The 6,783-nt window shown below is 41.6% G+C and overlaps 1 pseudogene; it reads right to left on the minus strand.

Moving 5' to 3' along the window:
* On the minus strand, positions 1-267 carry LOC111828253 (annotated as a pseudogene).
* Between the last annotated feature and the right edge of the window lie 6,516 nt (positions 268-6,783).

Genomic DNA, 6,783 nt, shown 5'->3' on the forward strand with positions numbered 1-6,783 from the left:
TTAGGTCTCAGGCTTCTGATTCTCGATGATAAGCTTGTCAGTCGAATACAGTTGGCCCCTGTGGCCCTGTCGACGAATCCTTTCCAGGACGCTCTTGGCTTTATTCACTAGAGTCTGAACTTCCACAGGATCTTTTACATTCTTATTTCCTCTGAAGGCATCGCTTATCCTCCTGACAGCATAAGTTCTGTAATTGTAGGTGCTGAAATGCTTGCTCTCTCTCAGCATCTCTGGGTACAGATCTGGTGCACGGCTGGAGGTTGTCATTTTGCAAAGAAAAAAGTAAGTGGGTCTCTTCGCGGAGGACCCAGGTTTAACCCAATCACACAGTTTCAGCCTGTGCAAAACCATGCACGACCTCAATGCAGTGTGGTTGGTCTTGCCAGCGGCCGGGCCTCCCCCTGGGCGAGCAGTGCCCCGGCCTGGGGCCGCAGGGGACGGAGCCATATGTCATCGCTCCAGACTTCGGAGGCCAGCGCAGTTAACTTTTAATCATTTGTTTTTCTTTCTGGTGTTCAGACTTGATAATTTCAATTGTCCTATCTTCAGGTTTGTTGGTTTCTTTTCTTCTGCCTGATCAAATCTATTGAACTCCTCTAGTGAATTTTTTTCATTTCAGTTATTGTACTTTTCAGATCCAGAATTTCTGTTTGGTTTCTTTTAATCATTCTCTTGGGAATGTTTCTTGCAGGGGTGCTGGGTAGGTAGGTATTTGTTATTTTATTATTGATACTTTTTTGTATGCCCGAAATGTTTCATAGTAAAAAATAATACTGACAGGAGAAGGTTTGGTGACTTCTCAACACATTAAACATAAAATTACTGCATGACAGGTTTTCAAACAAAAACTTGTACACACATGTTTATAGCAGGACTATTCACAATAGCCAAATGAAAATACAAATATTGTATATGATTTCATTTACATGATGAAATGTCCAGAACAGGTAAGTTCAGAAAGACAGGAAGCAGATGAATGCTGTCCAGGGGCTGGGGGAGGGGGAATGGGCAGTGACTGCTCATGGGAACAGAACCTGAAATGGAGATAATGTGTTCATCTCATCGGTTTTTTTTAATTTTAATTTTTTATTTTATTTATTTATTTTTTAAAAATATATATTTTATTGATTTTTCACAGAGAGGAAGGGAAGGGGATAGAGAGTTAGAAACATCGATGAGAGAGAAACATCGATCAGCTGCCTCCTGCACACCCCCTACTGAGGATGTGCCCGCAACGAAGGTACATGCCCTTGACCGGAATTGAACCTGGGACCCTTCAGTCCGCAGGCCGACGCTCTATCCACTGAGCCAAACCGGTTAGGGCTCATCGGGTTTTATAAGGCTTGTGTCTTAAGCGCCTGACACACAGTAGGGCCTCAAAACTTTCCTCCGAGTATGTATTTCTTCCCCACACTCTGCTGCAGAGTGGGTGTGTCCCACCACCACTACCACCATCACACACGGCTATGATGTCTCTGTGAGTTTCATGGCCTTGGTCCGGACCACACCTTCCTGCAAGGATCTAATGTCCTAACCCTCAGTCCATGAAATGGGACACTCTTTTGGAAAAGAGTCTTTGCAGGTAGAATTAAGTTAAAGATCTTGAATGAGCCCTGGCCAGTGTGGATCAGTGGTTGGAGCATCAGGCCGTGCAGGGGAGGGTGCGGATTCAATTCCCAGTCAAGGGCATGTACTTGGGTTGCAGGTTCAATCTCCGGCCCTGGTTAAGGTGTGTGCAGGAGGCAACAAGTTAATGTGTCTCTCTCACATGGATGTTTCTCGCTCTCTCCCTCTCCCCCTCCTTCCACTCTCTAAAAAAAATCAATGGAAAAAATATCCTCGGGTGAGGGGGAAAAAAAGATATTGAATGAAATCATTCTTGGATTTACAGTGGGCCCTAAATCTAGTGATAGGTATCCTTAGAGCAGGGGTGGGCAACCTTTTTGTGAGTGCGTGCCAAATCCAGCAAAATCTCTGACTCAAAATTCTTCTGCGCGCCAACCCTAATTTTTTGAGAACATGTTATGCCTACTTGATATCTCTTAAGGTGTACATATGTGAAGAACCTTGAAGAAATAATAAAATTCATTCAAGCGACAAAAACACAGTATATGATGATGAAAAATACATTTATTTTTTAATGTATACATGTACACTGATAGTCCGACAGAAAACTTTATGACTCCATTTGATATTATCAGTGGGAATTTTGCTGCTGCATCACTGATGACAGAGATTTTACATCAGGTTTATATTTCGTGACCGTCAGAGATATGCATGAGCTACTACTTTCATCCATCAGGCTACTCCTATTACCAGACTTAACAAAATTCATCACTGAGAACAAAGATTCACAAGCGTATGTGGATGAAAACATGGAGAGTAAGGCTGTTGCAAAGTTTTTTAAACAGAAAAAATTTTCTGGAATGGCATTCCAAGTCCTCAATAGTTCATTTTCAACACTTCTCTCTGATACTCCTGTCTCTAATCGCTTTTTTTCAATGTTTTCCAAGTCAACTCTAAGGTCAATAAATTTCTGCTTCCAAATTGAGCTACTCTGAAATTCAGTCAACTGCATTTCAAAGTCAGCCATGTCTATCCATGAAAACATTTGTAAGTTTAGTTCCTCCAGTTTCATGCTGTCTGGAAACCTCATGAATTTTGCTGTCTCTTCCAGTTCTCTGAATTTCGCAAATCTTGAGAAGAACTGCTCAATATTTGACTCGATGATGTATAAAAACAGCTTTTGAAGGCTTTGACAGTCTGTTCTGTCATCTTTTGGGAGGTCTTTGATGTGCCTCTTGAGGTTTGGGAAATATCTAAATCTCTCACCATCCACATCCCTCTTAAAGACTTCCAGTTTCTTTTCAAAAGCCTTTATGTAACCCGACATAACATCAAGTGTCTTGCCAGTTCCTTGTAATTTCACATTTAAGTCATTCAAATGTTCACAAAAATCTGCAAAGAACATCAGTTTAGAAACCCAGGTGGCGTCAGACAATTCTTGGTAAGAAACACGTTGGTTATTCAAGAAGAGCGTTATCTCGTTTAAGCATTCAACAAATTGTTTCAGAACCAAAACTTGGCTAAGCCATCGAAGATTGTTGTACATTTTCAGTCCTTTATACACAGATTCGACCTCATTCAGTAAAACTTGAAATTGTCTTTTATTCAAAGCCCGAGCAGAAATGTAATTAACAACTTTGGTAACTGTTTGCATCACTTCCTGCAGTCCTTCAGGCCCGCTCTTGCACATAAAGCCTCCTCATGTATGATGCAATGAAAACCTACCAGTGTATGACCAACTTCTTTCGCAAACAGATTTACAAAACCTGCCTTCTCACCAGTCATGCAAGGAGCACCATCAGTGGTGACAGACACTACTTTTGAAATGTCAATTTGTCGAGAGGAGAATTCGTTCATAACTGCTTTACATATTTCAGCCCCGGGTAGTACGCTCAGGTAGAGTTAGAAGGGCAACCGTCTCTTCACATATTTCGTCACCTTTACAAAGTCGAGAAAAAATGGCCAGCCTAGATGACGATGTAATGTCTGTACTTTCATCAATACAAACAGAAAAAAATTGACATGAAGACAAATCTTTTGTTAATTGTTCAGCAGTATTACTCGCCAACTTAAGTATCCTATCCTTAACTGTTTTCCTGCTCACGGACAAATCTTTAATGCGCTGAATAATCTTTTCTTTTTCTGAGAAATCGTCAAAAAGGGAAGGTGCACCTTCTAGCCACGCTTCTTTAATATACTCTCCATCACTGAGTGGTTTTCCATGTTGGGCAATGACTTTTGAAACTTCAAAACTAGCAGCAACTAAGTTGAAACTGGACCTGCCTGAGATGAAGTTCATAAAATTATCAGCCTGTTTTTTTGTTTTGCTGAGTTCACGAGAAATTAATTCTCTTTGTTCCTCTTCGGTTTTATTGCTTATGTTCTTATGAACACTTTCAAAATGTCTTTTTACAGAAGATGTTCTGCAAACAATAGTTTCAAAACAGAAAACACATAAGGCTTTGTTGTCTTTCTTAATCACACCAAACTTTTCTGTCCAGTATTTTTGAAATTCTCTCACATCCTCTTCAGCTGAACAACATCGTTTCTTAGCTGGTGGTCCTGACATTCTGTACAATCCAGAAGGACAGAAAAAAGACATGAGATGATGGTACACGTGAAAAAGGGGAAAGAAGAAAAGTAAAATAAGTGATTAATTAGCTTGATCAAACTACTGTACTGCTATTACTTTTTTAAATTAAAGTAAATATAAAGAAAAATAGTTTGCTATCCCTACAAAATGGAACAGTAAAGATAAAGCATGTAAAAAATCACAAAATGTAGAACCTTTATTTATAAATCATAATACATTGTATGCATATCAGTTATTATTTTTATTTATAAGATTTGGTTTATGGATAAAACAAAAATGTGACAAACTACAAGTATTTCCTAAGGAAAATAACAGAATAAAGAAGAAGACATAGACAAATGCAGCACAATGTAATAGGAATATGGTAATTATGTAACTTACTTTTCAGCGCAGACTTGGATACGGTGTGATGCTGACATCACCCGGTTACTGCTGTAGCGCGCATCGAGAGAAACAGAAATTTATTCCCCTTTCGTTAGTACCGGTGGGCAAAGCGAGAGAGAAGGTTTCATTTTTATAGAGTGAAATTTTGTCTTGTCAACGAAAACCCGTTGCGTCTGAGGCTGAAACCAAAACACTGGTCGGATCTAGGAAGGCAGGGAGAGTTAAGGCAGAGGCATAGAAATTGCTCTTCCCCTCTCTCGTCAATCCATGTCTATGGTCTTTAAGATAACTTGTTATGTAAAATTATTTATTTATCTAAGATGCGCCTACACTGAATTTATCTGAAAAATAAAAAAGTCGATATTAAGAAAAAAATTGTAAATGGAAGATTATAAGAGAGGGTTTCGCGTGCCAGCGAAAGTTACTGGCGTGCCAGAGGTTGCCCACCCCTGCCTTAGAGAAAGAAGAGGAGAGATTAACAGATAAGGGAAGAAGCCAGGTGAAAACAAAGGTAGAGATTGGCGTGATGCAGCCGCAAGCCTGGAGCCAAGAGCTGGTAAAGGACCCTCCCTAGAGCCTCCAGGGGGAGCACGGCTCTGCAGACCCTGATTGCAAACTCCGGGCCTCCAGACTGTGAGAGAACACATTTCTGTTATTTTAAAGCCCTCCAGTTTTTGGAAAGTTGTTACAGCAGCCAAATGAAACGAAAATACAGGCGTATCTGATTTTATTGCATTTCACAGATACTGCATTTTTTACAGAATGAAGGCAAGACCCTTCTGCAGCGGAAAAAATTATACAACTTGCTGAAGGCTCAGATGATAGTACGTTTTAGCAATAAAGTATGTACTTTCTTTTACACATAATTCCATGGCACTCTTCATACTCTACAGTATAGTATACACATACATTTCATATGCACTGGGAACTGAAAAGATTTGCGTGACTTGCCTTAACGCAGTCGTCTGGATCGGAACCTGCACTGCCTTCGAGGTATGTCTGTGGTGACACTGGGGCTTGGTTCCTGAGCGGGCGCTTGCCTGGAAGAACACGGAGCCAGACACGGACCCTCCAGCCTGTGTGGGCAGGATGGCGCCACAGGAAGGCTCTCAGCCGGAAAGAACCCGGGGAGAAAGGCTTATGGGAACATGGACATGAAAGCTGGGATTGGAGGGAGAAATGGGAGTGTGCCAGCAGGGGCCCCCTTTCCAGACTCGCCCAGGCATACCTGAACCCACCGCTGGCTGAAGCCCAGCCGCCTACAATAATGGCGATTATTCTAAAATATTGAGGCTGTAGCTCTAATCAAGCCTCACTGTTCAGTGCTGCCCTATCAGGGGTAACACTGAGAAACTGGAAATGTTTGGAAATGGAGACGTTCATTTTAAGTCCCTCCAAGACTTATTACCGAACCTAATTATCGTTTCAGGCTCTCCCAGGAGTGGAATTTTAAACCAATCAGCCTGGAATTTCCTGGTCAGCACTAGGGAGGTCTTCTGCCTGACGAGACCCCCTGCCTTCCCCGTGGGGAAGGTGACCTTGCCTGAAAATCACCCACTCCTTTAACTTTCTCGTCCCTCCCCATTTCTGCCTGGAAAAGCCTCCCATTAAATACAGTTTCTCAGAGCACTTTTCTGTTTACTGGATGGATTTTGCCTGATTCATAACTCGTTCAATAAAGCCAAGTAGACCTCGACATTTACTTGGTTGGATTAAAATTTTTTCTTAAAAATTAATTTTTAGAGAGAGAGGAAAGGGGGGAGAGAGAGAGAGAGAAGAGAGGAGAGAAGAGAAATAGAGAGAGAGACATTGATTTATTGTTCCACGTATTTATGAGTTCATTAATTGTTTCTTGCTAGTATATGTGCCCTGACGGGATCGAACCCAAACCTTGATGTATCAGGACAACACTCGAACCAATCAGCTACCTGGCCAGGGCTGAATTTTTGTTTTTAACGGCAATAGAACAGCAGTTCCTGTCCCTCAAATTGTAGATTTTGAAATAATTTGCTTTTTGGACTCTCCCAGATCTCCTGCCATGAATGTGTTTGTCTCAAGTCATGAGAAACACACATTAAAAGTGGGTTTTTGTGTGTTGTGTGCATTTAATGAGGGTGATATAGCCAAGTAGTGAAGGAAAATTCTGGGAGGTTTGGGGCTGAGCCAGGTGGAGGGAATGGCCTGACCCCTGGGTCTGCGCTCTGTTTGCCTCCACCCTGGGTCGGCCTCCAGTAAGAATG

This window comes from Myotis lucifugus, unplaced genomic scaffold (genome assembly GCF_000147115.1).
Source record: "Myotis lucifugus unplaced genomic scaffold, Myoluc2.0 scaffold_311, whole genome shotgun sequence".
Classification (NCBI taxonomy): Eukaryota; Metazoa; Chordata; class Mammalia; order Chiroptera; family Vespertilionidae; genus Myotis; species Myotis lucifugus.